Source organism: Phalacrocorax carbo, chromosome Z, assembly GCF_963921805.1.
Source record: "Phalacrocorax carbo chromosome Z, bPhaCar2.1, whole genome shotgun sequence".
Taxonomy (NCBI): domain Eukaryota; kingdom Metazoa; phylum Chordata; class Aves; order Suliformes; family Phalacrocoracidae; genus Phalacrocorax; species Phalacrocorax carbo.
The window spans coordinates 20,592,574-20,612,057 of NC_087548.1; the positions used below are offsets into that span (position 1 = coordinate 20,592,574).

A 19,484-nucleotide genomic window follows, 5' to 3' on the forward strand; every position below is an offset into this window, starting at 1 on the left:
TCTTCTGCCTTAAGGCAGTGTCTAGCACTGAAATCATAGCCTGTTTACTTCTAACTAGTGCTATATTACACCAAAGACTTAACTCTTGCTTATATAAACTTGCACAAAGACCAGTTTACTCACAGTGGTCCAATTTAGAATTTAGAGTCCAGGCCAGCAGTTCCTTTTACAGCCAGGGATGTGACAATAGTTGGACAGAACCCTAGTTCTCATGCAAAACTACAGAGGAGCTCAAGCCCTACTACTACTTTCCTATATTCCTATAAATAAGAAACAAGAAAGCAAACATCTATGCATATTCACTCTTTTTCACTTAGAAGGTCACAAGTTTAATATTTTGAAGGAAATTATCTTCAAGAGTTTTAAAAATAGTTTTCATACTGAAGTCTAGTGTATTTGAAGAAGATCCTTCACAGGTTAATTAAAAAGTAAATATTTGTTTGAAGGGGTCACAGAAATCAATATTTCTATGCTCATTTGAATTGGGATTAATGAATTCAGATAACCATATGAGAACCCATGTGGGAAAACTTGAGCTAAAATGAGCAAATGGAAGTGCAGGAATAGATACTGTGGCTTCCAAAAGAGCAAGTAAATACAATTATTAGCTACATGTATTTTATGAGCACCTGCAGAATTGCAAGGTATTAGCAGACAGAACCAGAGAGTTGAGAGGACAACAGCATTCATGCAAGAGTCATGTAGGTTACAAGACCAGTACTCTAGATGCACGCCTGCCTACATAATTCAGCACACATGAGCAGTTTCACCCATGCCCACGGAGCACAAAAACCAGCTGAATTAACTTATACAAACTCAGTTTTCTCTAGCAAATTTTGCATGCTTGGAAGGCAATTTTCTATAGCATTTTTTAACATCTAAAAATATCCTACAGTGATGCCTTTATCTGTAATAACTGATACAAATTGTAAATAGTGTGCAAAAAATCATTCTAATTACCAGCATTATCTATGCATATAGCAAATTGTTTTGCTATGGCTAGCCACCTTAATGAGCATTGCCTCCTATATTAACATAAAAAATATTTTTACATATTACAATACAGATTATTTTTATATGGTTATTTTGAAAATAAAACCCTTATGTTCTATAGGTGTCAGATGAAGTAACAACTTCTGTCTATTAAAGTTACCTTGAAGCAAGCACTGATTTTATGGCATATTTCTAATTCCCAGACTAACAAAACAGGCAATTCATCTTTTATTGTACCTAAAAATTAGCACCAATTCCATTGCTACCAGTTGGATCCTTTAGTCCACTTTCTACCAAAGAGAGCTGAAAAGTTGCATTCAAAGGTAATTTGACACAATAATGCAATTTCATAAATTGCATCATGACATTACTCTAAATAGATTTAAAAATAAATGCTTTCAAAAATCAGAGTCCATTAAAATTGTTTTTACTCTCTAACTCTCTGGAAGAATTTCCTCCTTTGACATCTGCAGTGAATATAAAATCCTGAAAAAATCCTGAAACTCCAAGAGTATCTCATGGCCATTTGTAATTTAACAAAGTCAGTCTATTTTAGTGAAAGAATGCAACAAGACTGATCAACTGCCACTATCAAAAAGTGTTTAACTTCAGAGCTGCAAGCCTAATCTTTTGCTGTCTAGCCTGCACCAATTAAGCCCCTATAAATAAGACAACTAGAGTCACAAAAAATTTCCATTTCAAATTACTAGGTCTCAAGAGACCAAACACCACATAACATCAGGAGTTTCCAGTAAAGATGACCTACAGGTTTTCCTATTCATATTATAACACTTAGTCTTTCTCATCCTCATTAGTCTGCATTTCTGGGAAATACCTAAATCATTTAATTCATCAAAGCCTATAAATGTTTTCCATCACAATGCCTGTTTGTGATTGAGAGTATTCCAGTTTTCATTTTAATCTTTCTGATCATTGAAACCTGACACTTGAAGAACAGTTTATAGCAATTTTTTGACGAGGTTACTCATTTATAGAACTTGGAATGGATATTTTTATAGAATAAACAAACTATACAGAATAAAAAACCCCCAATTAACTGAGATCTTAGCTTATGAAGTATTACTCCCTATGTCTAGAAGGTTAGGCTGAGAAAATGGAAATATGATCAATCTACTGTCTGACATTGTCAGAAACTATTCTCAAATTCCACAGGCAAGGGAAGTCGAGAGCTTTTTCAGTAATAGAAGATTAATTTTTGTTTTCAAAAAATGCTATTTTAATATAAATACACTATTCTAAGGTTTTAATGTTTCTTTATATTAGAAAAGCTAATATCTGTATATAAACTGCGTCTTAAGCATAAGACAGGGGTGCCATTCCTCAGGTTTTGGTCTAATTATTTTAAGTTCTGTGCTGAAGTACAACAATAGAGAAACAGAGGTCGTGATACAATTCAGGCAAATTGTAAAATACCACAAAAATAGAAGTTCCTATATTAAGACCACCTTCTCAGTGAGTCTTCCCTTTGCTGGGTCACAGGACTCAATAATTAACATCAAGGCCCTGGCACTGAGTAAAGCCTCCGCTTTCATCTACTTCAGATGATCTCTTCAAAGCTTCATTATAAGATGTATTTGCACTAATTAACAGAGATCAGAGTCAATTAGCTATTTGCAGGCTGCCCATCACATCACAAGGCACCTATGTTTGCAGTGATGCTGTATGACAGCAAACTAGATCAATTAATGTAACACAACACTGATTTTCTTCCCTAAATGTGCATCTCCAGATTTTGGTCACCTCTGTGCAAATATCATCAAGGCTGTTAAACTCAGCACAAGCCCAGTAACATTAAAACTCTTTACAAATAGTTATTACTGTTTTTTCTAACCGTAACAACACCTACCAAAAAGCACCAAGAAAACAGTAATTTAAAAAAAAAAAAGAACAACTTATCAGGTGTTCTTTCGACATTCCAAAACAAAGGATCAAGCTTCCTGCACAGCTACCTTTTTAATTCCAGATGTCATTTAGGAGAAGTAAATAATAACATTTTCACCCTGCAGTCACCCTCCAGTCTCTCTGTAAAATGCATCTTCGTCTTGAAGCTAAGCTGGACAGCAGGAGCAAGCACAGTACCACGTCCTGCATTCAGACCACAGAAAAACTGAGTTTCACTTCACAAGAGACTGCACTGTGAGTGCTGAGGCAGCATTACCATTCCTCTGCCAGTTCTGTACTTCGCAAAACATTTGTTTCTTTGAATACAGTGTAATCTTCTGTTCTCTATTAATTACAAACTCAGCAACCAGTAGCAGAAAAAGTTTGTCATAGTATATATAAAGCTAATGACATTAATACAGCGGCTCCACCCTTCAGTTGAGCCAGGAGCTGCCTAAATTAATGTGATCTTGATTCTATGCCATGAGAATATGCACAGAAATATAATCCCAAATTATGATATGTATTTTGTGCTAGCATATCACAATGACCATTACACAGGTATCTCCAAAATCTGTCTTGAAGGCAGACCTGAGTTCCATTGCCCAGGCTTCAACCACGTAGAAGAACTAAGTCATGACTTTAGACCGAGAGGAGAGTACCAGCAGTGGTGTGCTGAGTATCAGGACATCCCAACCAAAACGACACTAACATGACTGCATGACTCCTGGTCTCCTCAGAGTGTAGTCACAGTCTTCCTGCAGCTGCCTGGAAAATACTGTGTAGACATACTTTTCATCTTTGGCTGATTTTACACGTTATTTTCTATTTGATCTTATAAGATATCTTGATGTCTTCAGTTTTCTTTGGTAGGATACAAAAAACTAGTTATTGCATGAGACTTCTGAGTGCTTTTTGTTTTCTTAGCTTTACATCATGCGGAAATGAAGCTAACTCACATTCTGCATTTTAAATGCTATCTTAAGTTCTAAGTGGGGCACACTGAAATTTTCAAACACCAGAAAAACTTTGATATGTCACAAAACCACTGCTTTAACCAATGAGACTGAGTTTACAGAACCATTACTCAACCAGTCGTGAATGTGAAAATCACTTGTGTATCTTTTTAATCACTAGATTAATGTAAATTATTTTTTTCCCTGCTGATTTTAATGTACAGGTATATCTGAATAATTACCCTAAGTATTGCATAAATATATGTATACTTATACATAAAAATTATAAATGAACCAATATTGATTATGATGGAGATTGAGTAATGGATCAAAGGGATCTAGTCAAAGCAAATGAAGGGCTGCATAAGGTAAGATGCCTCCAGTCACAATAATTGCATGTGAATGGCTTCTGAAAGGAGGAAGATGAATTACATATACACCTTACCGAGCTCTAAACTGCTCACCAGCTTCACGAGTGGGGCATGGGCAGATGACTACGTGGAGCCTGCAAGGCTGACCAAGTACATTCCTCCTCTCCTGCAGGCAGTGGCAATCCCTGTTCCAGCTCAGACAACTGATGAAACTACATCTTCAAAAGCAGTTTGCTCTCTTGACCTGATTATGATTCTAGTTTTATTAGTCCAAGACACTTGGGAAACATTACATTCATATACAAACATTTCCATTTTTGCCTTATTAACTAAGTCTTGTTCCAAGGCTGGATGATACATTTTTTTCTCACTAATCCAGAACTGACAGTAACGCAGATCATGCCTACACCTCTGTCCCTCCATTTTCTTAGAATTACGCTCAAAATGAGTGGGCAGCTCAATAAATATTTCTGTCCTAGGAAGCAAGATTAAAGATACCCTAACTGAGAGAGATTAATAAATTAGAGGTAAATATATTTTAAAAAGAGAAAAGGTTGTGGCTGAGAAGACCAAGACTGTCTTAAAAAGTGGGAATTTTGTTTTTAAATCTAAATCCATAAAACCAAAGTTCTTCCACCCCTCAGCGTATTAAGGATTTCAAAACTTAAAATATCTTATTAATTGCCTCTAAATGTGGTCAAGCCCCTTTCTTCAGAAAAATGAAATCTCAAAACCCACCTTGCACAGAAGATTCTAGGGTAGTGGATATTTCTTAAATATTTGTATTTGGGTTACCTCTTTTGGCACTCATGCACCATCTTCTTTTTAATATCCACAGAAAAGCCAAGAACCCAAGAAATCACCCCCTAAACAAGCCCAGGCTGTGTCAAGACCACCATGGCATGGCAAAGAGGACAGCCAAAATAATTCTGTTTCCAAGGATTTGCAACTCTTCTGGTTAGCAAGCAGCTACACTGCTGTCTTGCCCTTTCAATTTTAATAAGCACCCTCATGTTTAGCTTTAAGTATATTTTATCCTATTTAATGGAACTAACCATGATACCACATATTGGCTATAAAACTAGACTACTTAATACTCTCAGTAAAGGTTAGTAACTTTCAGTAGTGTTTTCTTCACAGACCACTTTCACACCGTACTTTTCAGTGACACAAGCTGAATCAAGAAAATGTCAAACACATCCTTTTTACAATACTGAAGATAAAGCAACAGGTTTGCAAAGTTCTTCAGAAATCTGAAGAATTTGTATAACATTCTTGAAAATATTTTGTGTTTAGAGCCCAACAAGCCTGCTCTCTGTACCTCACAAACATCTTCCCACTCCCCACGCTGACACACTGCATCTAGACAAAATCAGCCAAAGCAGCAGCACTGTAGCAGGCTCTCATACAAAGGAGATAGCCAGAAGAAAATAGCCAAGCAACTAAGTGGAACTTCTCCTTGGGAAAGTGGTGCTACTTCGATACTGACCTTCACTGAGCACAGAATACTTCTTCTGTGAATAAAGAATATTCAGTAAAAACCAGTAAGATTGGAGAATGATTAAAAAGGATGAGGGAGAGCAGAAAGGGCATAGGAAACTGGGGAAAGAACCACAGGGTCAGACAGATTACCAGAAAAATCCTGCCTCCTGCCTATTTACCATCACACATATAAAACCAGATTAAAGTCAGAGGAACAGAGACAATTTTACAACGTGGGTTTTGGGTGTATTTTTTTGTCTCCCAGTTCAGCTTGCACTGCGAAAGAAGTCAAAGATAATAAAGCAATTAAGCTAACTATAGTTTCTTGAAACATTTACTCTGGGCTTTGATCGCTGGATCCAAATGTCTCAACCCAGTTCTGTTTCCCATCCTTATCCTTGCAAGGGAACCTAAGCACAGATGCCTTCTCATGCCCGGACAGGTGCTGCTTCTCTTCTCATCAGAGCTGGGCAGAGCAGAGGAGCCAAGCAGCTGCACAAGTGCAACAAATGCAATTAACTGATCCCTTCAGAAAACTTTTTTCCCTGTCATTTTCTAAAACCCAAGCCAAAGACTTGTGTATTTTACTTCATTTTCAGAACCCTTAAAAATGGTCCTGAGAACCTTTCTTATAAGAGGAGATTTGCATGATAAGTAATTTTAAGAGAAGCTAATACTGCTGAAATACATGGGAAATTCACAGTGAAATATATATTTAATCTTACTTTAAAAACTTCTTGAGTGGACCGGATTACATTCACAGGTCTGAACTCATGATTCAGCTTCCAACATTCATGTCTGTCATTTCTGCCTTAGTGCAAAATCTTGCTCAATTTGCCCAAATGAACTCTGCAGTACTCTACATTTTACTAAGTGGAGGAGGACTCTGAGGTTTCGGGGTTAGAGACATGGAAGAATAGGAGGCCTGTTAACTGGTCTTTCTTTTCCTGGATATTTTGATAACATTGATTTCTTCTAGGTGATCAAGGGAAATAGAAAGTGGAAATTTTTTTAATTGTATTTAAAAAAATAACTATAGAGTGCCAAATCATTAGAAATCTCTGAGGGGAGACACATGAATAGTATTTCCCTTAATTGCAACTGCTATAGATTAGTACTCCTGTTTTCCTTTTTATATATTATCTGGGAGGAGCAGATGAGGTGATCAGTCCTCAAGCATTCTCTTAATCCTCTCAAATCTCCTGTGCCTCTCATGTTCCTCTCTCCATTTCTAGCTTGTGTTGTCCCCTCTCTACGTTAAGCTGGAAAGTAGTTTCCTTCAGGATGCCATAATGTTAACAGTCATTACCAGCATGACAATGTGATCTTTCCTCTCACTAGCAGAGTTTCCAGTGGATTTAAAACATTTAAAACAAACGAAAAAGCCACAACCAACCTCCCAACACCCAAACTCCCAAAACAACAACAACAAAAACCACAAAAACTTTCTTAGCAGCATTAAGAGGATACTGCTTGGTTGAAAGAGATAGGATTTGAAAAAATTGGGAGTATCAAGATTGTTAAATCCACTGTAAGCAATAACAACTGCAAATAAGTAAATAAGTAAACAAAAAAACCAAACAAATATATACATTTAAAAAGACTGCTTCTCAGTGATAAATAAGGTCTGGGATTTCTCCGATGACTTCTCAGAGTAAATTTGTGCCAAACCACATGATGTACTTCTGGATGTCATTTACTTCCTGACACACCTTGAATAAGAAGATGATGCTTTCAGAAAACTGTACCCTTTTCCAGCATAGCAGTAGAGGATGTCAGTGTCAAAGGTGATCAAGGTGTCCAGATACTAAATCACAAATTTCCTTGTGTAAAGTGAGAATTCTGCAAGACCAGTAAAAGACCATACCTGAAGACCAGCACACAGTGAGTCAACTCACTCTTTACAAAAGCACAGGACAACTCATGCTGAGTGTAAAAAACTTAGGCCTCTGTTATAATATCTATTTATTTACCTCTAGATATGTGAGGCCAGCTTTTTCACACAATGTTATTTGTATATATTTAAATCCTACTTTTTTACTTCTCTAGAAGGATGTTATTATCCAAACATCTGGATGCCTTTTCTCTACAACCTAATGAGCAGTATTTCATGGGCTGTATATTAATCTAGAAATACTGTATATGTCTGCAGTTACATGTTTTGAAGTTAAGAGAGTTTTGAAGGTAAGAGAGAAAAAGATACTCCTTATGTTCTTTATACCTGATTGTGTTTTATGTCTTCTCATGATGAAGAACAGGACGAGCAAAGTCTACACACATTGTAAAGGCCTGTTTAAAAACTATTCACCTCATGATCTAAACTACTTGCAATAACAGATTATGTGATTAAAGGCTCCTGTAACACAAGTAGATAAATTTATCTTGCCTACAGGCATAAATGAGAGTGCATCTGCAAACTTACAACAATGTTTATCAATTGGTCTCTTTCACAGCTCAATAACATACACTAAAGAAGTATTTTAATAAATCCATCTGCCTTTTGTACTTTGTAGAGGGTGGGGGAGGAGAAGGAGAAAACACAGACAACTCCAGTTTTCATATAAGCCAACAATTTAAAAGGGGTCTATTACAGTACACTTGGCTTCTGACAGAACTACTCGAGAACCTGTCATATGGCATGCCAAGTTCTTTTAAACTCTCTGAACAGGCTTATTATTATTACTGCTCTAAAAAGTCTGCAACAAGTCTTGGCAGACCTACCACTCAACAAGAGGAACACTAGACCAGATGTGTTTAGAATCCAAAAGTGCAAAGTTGCCATTTTCCATTTACAAGTCACCTTTAATCTTTCCAACTAACCTTTCAAACTATAGTCAATCCAGGGTCTTGTCTACTTTAGCAAGATAGAGATGGAAATGTAATGAGAAAGTTCAGTTGTCATGCTAGCTGTTTGAGGCCAAAACCAGTTTTGTAGCACGTTAATTAGTCTTTTGGTAACTGTAACTGAAGACAAACTAAAATGACTAAATTCTCCTGGGCTGTAAAAGTACAGTGCACAGATATACAATATTTCAGTTTATGTTCACTGCAGCACTGTCTGGAGGATCTATGTGAACATACTCACACACCCCCAGGTTAATTTTGAATGATCTTTCCTTTCCTCCCCACTCCCCTTTTTCATCTGCCTACCAGAAAACATCTGGAATGACAAAACCATCATGTTAGACGTGGCCAAGATGTCACTGATACTGACTAAATGATCAGTGATAAGAATTTCAAAATTCTACAATCATCCATTATCAGATGGTCATGTAATATAGTAACGTAGTAACATTTACTAAACTCTACTTTTTCTGGCTCCCAGAATTGAGACAGAAACAGTTTAAGAAAGAAAATTAAAAATGAAGATTCTGGAGCATGATTCTGAGGCAAATGATGACAGCTCTAGCACTCCAGCAATGAGAGCAAAAAAGTTTTTTGCATAAAAGCCATGTTTGTCAGTGGCTTGTGGAGGCTAAAGGCTTCTCAGAGGGTTATAAAACTAGCTAAGATATGAACAATGGCAAATATCACAGTATTTCACAAAGTGCAAGCATCATTATATAAAGATTTACATTAGCATTTTCTACTTTCTCATCTGGAATTCTTTACGAAGATATTGTTCTCTTAGAAACTGATGTGATCAAATAAAGAGTTAATTTTACTAAATTATTATAAAGCTGAAGTACTATGCTGAATGCAGATTAATAAAGCAGTGAATTAATCCCTGTGATAAGCTGCCTGAAGGAATATCACAGATGACAATGGTTTTTGGTGATTTGCGTGGTTCTTCTCAAACAGAGAGGTGAGAAAAAAATAATCACACCCATTATTTTACTAAGGATTAGAACGAAGGCAAAACACTAAGAGTCCATGAGGAAAAAAAAAAGCTCTGAAAATTCTAATATTCTTTCCTAACCCCAATGTCTCTAAATTTCAAAAAATGTCAATTTACACTATTGGAGAGAACTTATATTACAAAGAATAATTGTTGAAGCAAGTTTGCGTTTCCTTTCAGGGAACAGTCACTGATGGTACAAATTTCTGGTTGGTTATGGAATACTGAGATTCCACAGTGCTTTGCAAGTGCAAGAAGCTGCATCTTCATCAAGAACAAAGATACTATCTTCAGAAAATGTGCTTCCCTGTATTTTGCATGCTACTAGTTTTTTATTAGGCAAGTAAACATTAAATTACTTAAAAGATCGGACAAAAATTGTATACTTTGGGAAATAGCTCAATATGATGACCAGTTTCCAGAAGAAGCTAAGAATACACTAGAAGTCTCTGATTTTGGTATTCGGTTTGTTTGTTTTGAAAGGGAAGAGATCCTAGTAGAGTAGCTCTAGCGTGGTTTAGTTAAGCACAGAGGTTCAAACAACATGGATCAACGTTAATCCATGATCAACAAGCATTTTTAATTAAGGCCCTAGCAAATTCAGAGTATTTTGAACTGTCTACCAATACAGAACAAACTTTCCTGAAGAAGCTTCCTGACTCTCCTGCTTACCCAGCATTCACATGAGGGTACTCTGCCATACCAAATCCACACAGTCTGTATGTTTGATAACTACAGCAGCATAACATCTCAGAACACTGAATTAGCATCTCCATTTAGATTACATCCATTGATCAGACAGAGAGGTGAAATCTTATGAACAGCAAAGTTTACGAACTAGGAGCACATTCCTACCAACTAGGGACTACAGTTTGACCATTCAGCAAAGATCGTTTCTAAGGCTGGTGGCAAGAACTGTTTGCTGCATGACTGTGTCTAGCATGGTAACCCAATCTCAGGACACCATGTAGGCATTCTACTTCTTCCCTTGTACAAACCAAGATGAGTTGTTCAAATCTGGTTGACCTTATGGAAATAAGTGTCATACAGTTGGTGCTCGCAACAGTTATGTACACCTATTCTCATCTTAATGACGAAGATCAGCAGTTGGAAAGGTCGTGACTGAGACCTCCCAGGATGATGAAGAAGAGCTGCTAATCATGCCACAAGTTATGCAACTGCTGGGGCGGAGTTAAAAAACCAAAGCAGATTGCTACAAAGACAGATCTATGTACAACAGATAGGTATCTATATAACTGTAGGGATAAGTACTTACCTGTATGCACAGGAACATCAGACAGAGCCAGACACCCTCCTCAGGGGAAACTCAGCACCATGAGACACTATGTGCGTTTTGCTCTACATGACCACCACATACCTTCCTATATACCTCCAAGGTGAACACTAGAGTCTGACTCAGAGATTGATGAAACACAGATTATCCATGTTAATATTCTGGTTACATTATGTCAATGGGGTGAAAGGATAAGCACACAGGAAACAAAGGGGAAATACTTCTACGGATCAGTGCTTCCCTTGCAAACAAAGTTTTGGAATAGCAAACTCCGTGCATATAAATTCTTTTTGCATAGGAATTCCTCCATTCAGGTCATGTAATACTACTAATCAATAAATAACTTTCTGAGGACAGATGAAGAACAAACACCCAGTGCAAAACATGCCATAAAATGGGAGTTGTTTCTTCCAAGGATATGATGAAATATTCCAAATGACACAAATGTCCTCCTACAATTCTTTCTGAATTTAATGCCAAGACATGTTTGGTTACTGCTTGTCAAGTTAAGTTCATTTTCTCCTTTCAACAAGCACCTCATACAAAAAAAATCCTTATTAATTAATGTTATTATTCCATAGCAACTTCCTTTACACTGCCACAACAAAGATCTGTCCCATCATAACGAGATTACGTAAAATATGCATCCTCCTTAGTTGTATAACACTACCTAAAATGGTCTTTACATAAGCTTCTTCTGCCAATGAATTTTTTCTGAACATGTGTGCCTTTTGGACAACGAAAAATCTGAAGTTGCTTTCTTCAGTTTAAGAAAGCTGTTTTTATGGTCTTGCTGCTCCTTAACTCCTTAAAGGACTTATTAGCATTATACAAAAAGATAGTTGATAAAGAACATTTAACTGTTTAACAATACTCAACAGACAGTTGATTATAGAAAGACATGTCAGTGCACATATGGCAGGCAGATAAATTATGCACATCTGGATTACTTTTGGCAAGAAACACAGCTAAGTGTCTAACGCCAAGTTTAGCAATCTGTCACTATCAATATGTGCATTTATTTAAAAGATGTCAAGGATTCAAAGTCATATTTTCTATTTCTTCATAAGTGTTCCAGCGCTTCATGAGACAGCAAAGCAGGCGACAAAACACATTGCTTAAACTGCCAAAGGCTGTATAAACAGGGACAATTCTGAACTCACCATGCATATAGGAGTAGCCAAATTTTTAATTCAACTCTATTCTTATTAGTTTATACAAACATCTAGCATATAGACTAGGCATATAAACAAGCTCTGAAGAGCCAGCCGCAAAACTTAGCTGAAAATGGTTAAAACAAGTTCAAAGAAAATTAAACAAAATGAAATTATCAGAAAAGTTGCAATTGCAACCTTATTTGTAACAGTAATTGCATATTTTAAGTGAGAGTCTAATGAGAAAATATGCTAACTCCATATCCAACTTTCTTGGCCAAAACAAATAACAGATTAATGGTAGATAAAGGTTGCACCACCTTGAAAGGCAAGCATAAAACTGAAGGTTGAGAAATCATGCTGTTCTTAATTTAAATCAAATACAAGTAAACAAAACAGAAAAACTCCAACAGATAGGGATTAATATTTGTCACAGGCACCAACAATTATGTAAACACAAATTAGGTGATTAAAAAGCCAGAGCTATTTTTCCTCAAAAGAACAGAGAGTATGACAAACAAGGTTTTTATAAATCCAGATTTAAAAAATATTAAAAACAAAATCAGATTTAGTGGCAAAAAGCCTACTGTATTCTTACACATTAAAACCATTCAACTCATACTAAAACAGGGGTGAAGGGAAAAAATGAGGACAGTATTAACCTTGCTTAGCATTTTTCATGTATAAAAAGCTACAAAAAACATGCTGTAAGAACTCCATAATGGCCCATTGCTTAAGAGAATGTCAACACACCTTTGGCTGATGGTGCTGTTTCTTTGCTATAAGAAATTCATTCAGCTTTAGCTGAATGACCATATTAGTCTCATCCACAGTCACAGCCCTCTTAAGATTTATATTTGTGAGGAGGACAAAACCTCATTCTGTCTCATTTACACTGGCTAGATGTACAGAGAGACAACATTAAGGCTGCATAAGTAAACTTAATTGTTATATTCAAATGTTTTACTTCATTAAAAGTTAATTTTTGTGTGTTTTGTATGCCAGAGTAACTCGTTTTCACTTTTATTAGTAAATCAATACATGAACTATAGCAACATTCTGATTTACAGTTGTAATACAGCCTTTATATTTTTCACTATATTATATATTTATTATTGAGAATTATATTCATAAGAAATGGAAATTACTTGATATATACAATAATAATTATTCCAAGTACTTAATCACAGTTACATTAATATTTGCCATACCAAAAATAAAACTATTTTGGAATACGTTTCAGAACCTACAACCTTGGCATGTGTTCTAGAAGTAGTCACCATTTACATTTTATGTCACACACACACCCCTGATACACACACAGAGATGTAAATAACCAGCAGAGGTAAATATTTCACATTTTAAAAATAGGAATTGATTCACCTATCTTACTGAACACTAAACCTGAAGCTAAGAGGGATGTTTAACCTAGCCAAACACAAAAAAGAAAAGCTGAAAGAAACCAGCAGAGAGACAGTAGAATTATTTCCATTCTTGATGGGAAATCTGTCCTCTGGTAGAGGAAAAACTATCACACTGCTGGGGCTGTTGGAACAACAAATTTCCTATCAGTCTCAGGACAAACATACTAGGCAGCAGGAATTCATGCAGGTCTTCTAGAGATTCACTTAAGATAGCTTTTTGTTTGCTTGTTCATTTGTATTTTCCTGCTGATTCACTTCTTACTGGATCACAGTACATGCTTCTTACCATGAATAACCTACTTCTCTTGTCTTCGGTACCCCTGAAGTTTCACTTTTCGTCATGAGTACTCAAAGTAAACATGCAAAATTTGGTAAAAGCATTTCCCACCAGAGAAGCAGGATTTGAGAAATTATCCTGACAAGTATGCATACAATATTTTAAACAAATTATTAATTAAATTGAATGGAAAATCTTTTTAAAAGGTTACGTGCATAGGGTTGCTTAACATGACCAAATTCTTAAACAGCTCTGAAATGGGTAGACAACAAGCTGATCAGTGCCACAGGTTTGGTACAATACAAATCAACAATACAGTGTAGACTCTCTATTAGGCACTTGACATGAATTACTTATGTGCCAGCTAAAATTACTAGACAGGGAACTTGGTAACTTCAGTTGTACTGTATTTCACTTTAAATTGCTTCAGTAGGTTTGCAATAGTTTATACTGCGTAGCAGTGGCTTTTTTTCTTGCGTAAACGTGTTCAGACACAATCCAGTTTATGTCTAGATACGCTGCAATCTCTTGAACATTGAACTCTCTACCAGCAGAGGGGGACCTCTATTGTTATTTCCTTCTTTCAATTTACTCCAAAGACAGTCTCTAAATCTATTATTTAGCTTCTAACACACTCTTTTAATAAACCTCCTATATAGGACTAGGCAAATACTCCTACTTCCATAAAGTCAACTGTAGAGTTGTGTAGCAAGTCCACAGCAAAGAGAAGAAATGAACCTGTATTTCCTAACACTTCAATAATTGTAATGACTTCTCCTGCTGTAACAGTTATTTCTCATCTCAATTTCTACCAAATGAAATAACTGGCAATCAGCTTGTATGATTAAAAAGAATTATATTATGGTATATTAATTGCAAAAAATATAACTTCTTTCTGCCATTAGGGACTGAAAAATTGAATGTTGGGCATTCAATGATTTTGCACGAGAGTCATCAAGCTGGAAACTTTGTATAAAGCATATAGAGGCATCTTATGAATTAAAATATTCTAAATATACACAGTTTTTATTTCATTTACATTGTGAGATCTCACCCACCCAGAGAGGCTCTAGATTGGAGTTTATCATGAAATAGTAGTAGCACAATACAAAATAAGTACCACAGCTCTAATGTAATTCAAGAAAAACACCGTAAACAGATTCTTCCACTTTTTTTTTTTTATGAGGCTATGATTAAAAGTAGCCTTAGAAACCTACCCCAGGTAAAGCTCTATTTTAAGGAGTAAAGATTTTAAGCAGGATGATGCTTTTCTCAGTACAGGATGAGTGCCATATTTAAAAAAAAAACCAAAAAAAAAAAAAAAAACCAAAAAAAAAAACAACCCACCATCAACAACAAACACCCACTTCCTCCATCCAAAATCTCTGGCTAACTTTGCTGAAATTTAATCTCAGTGCTTAACCGTGCCATCACACTGTGGTCACACAAAACTTTGATCATAAATTCCTTTTCAGAGACCAAAATGAATGACAATAAGAAAGCAGGTTTCTACGGCAGGGCAGTTCTGTTAAAGCTTTCAATAACCATGTCAGCTCCCAGGGGCTTTAATTTGCTTCTCTGGTGGCCTTTGTTTTTATGTTTAAAGAATTTAGTAACTACATGACACATACATACCTAATGTTTCTTCCACACCTAATGTTTCTTCCACTATTCTTTGGTAAAATTTTAATTGCTCTCAAACACACATTTGTGAGGGGCGATCGTCACTGGAGCAGATTTGCAGAGCACTACAGACAGGTGAGGCTCCAAGCTCCTGCAAAGGAGTCCCAAATGCCAAAAATTTCCATTCTTTTGGGGAGGCAAACAGGCAAGCACAGCCCTCATTTTCTGCTTTTTAGCATTCTTCTTCCCACTCATGCTTGGGGACATTACCTGGCACACCCTGTCTGTAAATATTCTTTTCTCTGCAGAACTAGTTTAATGGGGAAAAAAAGAGCAAGAAAAGGAATCTTCTAGGACTCTGGTTTGCTTTTCTCCTCTTCACCTCTTCTCCCTTGTTTGCTTGTTAAATTTTAAATGAAATACGGGGGTCTGCAAAGACAAGCAGGAGATTATTACTGCATGACAAAATCAAACCTTGTCTTTTCTAACAACAGCCTGCCGGCCCCAGAAACAGAGTACAAGACACATGTGGCTCGGCCCTTCCAAGGCAAAACTTCAGATACTATGTGTAAATAATAATGTTGCCCTAGTGCTATGAAATACAAAAAAGCTCGTATGGCCCTAAAATATAGTACCATAGCACATTAAAACTTCGCAGGATCCAGTACCCAGCACACAATTTAAAGGAGTAGTAGTATGGGGTTGTCGAAGGTTTTTTGTATTGATCCATGCTTGGCATAGAAAATTACGATGAAGTTTTATTTTGGAAATTATCCTCAGTGTCTCAAAGCTCATGAACAGAAAGGTTATGACGGTGGCATCCGTAAGTCTTCCTCTGTAGGAACAGCAAGTATTCTACTAAAAGGGTAGATACATAGAAATCCAATTTAAAATCAGAGAGGTTTTACATAATAAGGTGAGAAACAAAAACTTTTTTGGAAACACAACTATTTTCAAAGCCATGAATTAGAAATTCGCTTAACAAACAAACTTGAATTTTCTTATTATCACTGGAAATTAAGACTTTCAGAGTGCTTTCAAGTAAGATAATAATAAACATCGTGGTGATGAATAATTGTTCGCATCTGTCCCAGCAACAAAACCTGAAGACAAGAAAACATTTCTCTATTTCCAAGCACTGCACAAAGCAGCCATCTAAGCAAAGTCTGAAGAGGCAACAGAGAAAACACTGACAGAGGTTGTGATACTGATGGTCCCGATCAGATCTATCACTGCTGTAGAGAGAGGGCAGTTGTCCAGAGTGCAGTCAGCTGAAAAATGCTAAATATGTGAAATCTTGTGGTGTTTTGCAGGATTTCTGGCAGAGTTTTCCTGCATTTCTCTAGAACTACATCAGTTTCTTGATGAGTCTTTTGTGGAGCTCAAGCTGCAAATTCCTTTCATAGGTATAGGATCACCACACTTTTCAGCAGTAATACTTTATACCAATCTTCACAAAACTCTCATAAACTTTACTCCTGAAAAGCCTGATCACTCTAAATTAAGAACAAAGTAACTGATAAAGCAACGATTAAGGTCCGATAAAGAGAACTAGGAATCAGATTTAAAGCTTTCTTTTAATCTTTGGAAAAATTCAGAATTTTATCAAAGCTTGCAAACAACTCCATTACACAAACTAGCTGAGGCTACTTTTTGCCTACTAATACAAAATTAAACAGTCATTATCTATTAGCACTTACATTTTCTGTATATTAACACTTATATCCTGAATGTTAGGACCTACATTCTAACTTGTTAATTCTGAAATACTTCTAAATAGCAACAATTTTTTTTTGTGCAGAAGATGAATTAAAACTCCAACAAGAACATACAGCCAGGCAAAAGAAATGGAAACAACCGCAATATTCTAAACAATAACCAGGAATTTTAAATCTACAAGACAGAAAAAACTATGGTCTTCAAAGGGTATACAGGCAAAATGACCACTTCAGTATAGATGGTCCACATATCCAAAAAATATTTTATAGGAATACTATTTCTGCATTCTTTAATAACATAGCTGAATGAACAAAGAGGAAAATGATCACAAATAGAGAATAATAGATCTCAAAAAACATTAAAGTCAGAGAATGACTCAACTGTTTCTAGATCAGACATCCTTAATAAGAAAGTACTGAAACTGACTGTACATACTGAAATGAAGTATGCAGAATAACTTCTTTGTAACAGACAACTAATTAGGAGATACTGTATGTTACCTATGTCTTGGGTAACTCAGGAATGCCATTTCAGAACTTGCCAGTGCTGTATTTATTTCCAATTATTACAATAAAAGCGAATCCAGACTGCTATCAAATAAGTCAAAATCTTTTTCAAAGGGTCAAAAAAGGTTTTGACTGACACATCACTCAAGTGTCAGTGCAACATCATTATCTCTTTCAATTAATTTGCAGCTATTGCTGTCAAAACAGGTTACAAACTGACAGGCTATACAAGTACATTAAACACTGTATTTTGAATATAACTTAAAAAGTTTAAATCCAAGCAATTCAAAACCAAAATTAATTTCAAGTCGCACTAAAATAACCTAATGAGCTCTGGCACATTTTTCCAGCATTCAACATAATTTAGTCAAATGACTAACATAGTGAGTCCCTCACCGATAATCCTGAGCAGGGCAAGTCAACTCTTCCTTCATTGTCTGATCACAGTTCCCAAACAATACATACTGTATTCTCAGGCATTTTCAGCTACTCATTGCAGATTCTCTGAATACTTAAAGTAGTATTTTTCAGAACACAGAAGTTTAAATAATTGTAAAGCTCCAGGACCAGAAAACTGCCATCTTAGTTTATTTCTTAATTGTTTTGCATAACTTCTGCACTTAGAGAAGTCAATACCACAAACATAACATATGTAAGCTGCAGGACTCCTCACGACCACAATTCTTATGATTGATAACACAGTTCTTAAATTCACATATATCATGTTCTATGCATATAAAAGCACTGTGATGTTGGCTGAATCAGAGCCATCTTGGAAAGGGAGAAAAATTGAAATATTCAATTATTAGAGTGATAGCACCAGTTGGGACACCAGTCTTGTCTTCTGTTCTGTGTGTCCCAACTTTTGCATTAAGCTCTTAATTCCTGCTTCCGATTCAAACTCTCATTGGAATCACCAATAATTAGATGGCCATTAGCTTTGTGGTTCTAGCTGATAGTCTACCAGTCCTTAAATTTCTGTAAAATTAATAGCAGACTGTTTCTTCACCTCAAAGATGACAAGCAAATACATTGGAAGACTGACATGTTCCAATACTATACTATTTCAGCTAAAGACATAAGTATGGGGAGTAAAATTCATTAAAAGATCCAGAGAGCCTTCTGCCTAAAAATCATGAAGGAATGGGCAGTGCAGTCCCAGATGTAACTCCATTTATCTCTGGTATGACAATTTATAACAGAGGTCTCTCTTTAATTTGGTTTTTGTCTGTCTGAGAACAAAATGGAGTGGAAAGAACAGAAATATCATTATGAATCTGAACCTTCCTGAGAAGGACATTTTTGCAAAATATTTTGCATCCAAGCAGCTAGATTTCTAATCTCCTCTCAGCCATGGTTCTACCTAGAACATCAGTCAAGTTCCTCCTCTTTCATTGTATCCATTTTCTCCCTCCAACCTCACTTTGCCTGAACTGGCTTCTAGAACAGCGCTTTAGGGAACAGTCCTTAGCTATCAGGTCTCCTCCCCAGCACAGTGTTGGTTACAGCTGAGACACTTAACATACACTACTGATTTTGTCTTCAAATGCTTTATAGAAACTCAGACCCATGCACATCCTAATTGACAGTACACAGAAGAGGACTCAAACACCAGACCGTGATTCAATCAAACTAACACACGGAGGTTCCACGTGCTCCACTGCCAGGCATAGCAGATTTTAAATTTTAAAATGGATTTTAAAATGGAGATGTCACTTTGCTGACCTACACTTTGCACACAGCTCATTTCTGAAGCATTCATTCCCCTGAACAGGGGTCAGGGACTTGATGATCATCTTCTTTCTACATGCACAAAAAACATCAACCAAATCCTGTGCCTTATTACCCACAAAAGCAGACCCTTTAAGCTTTGACCCAGTTTGGCCACTAACAGCCATCTTCCTAACTCAACAGCGCTGTCAAGGAAATGTCAACAAACTAACAT

The 19,484-nt window shown here is 36.3% G+C and overlaps 1 protein-coding gene across 3 annotated transcripts in view; it reads right to left on the reverse strand.

Moving 5' to 3' along the window:
* The window catches only part of ARL15 (ADP ribosylation factor like GTPase 15), a 228,381-nt gene that overhangs the window by 96,022 nt on the left and 112,875 nt on the right, over positions 1–19,484 (reverse strand). The gene's annotated exons all lie outside the window — the stretch shown is intronic.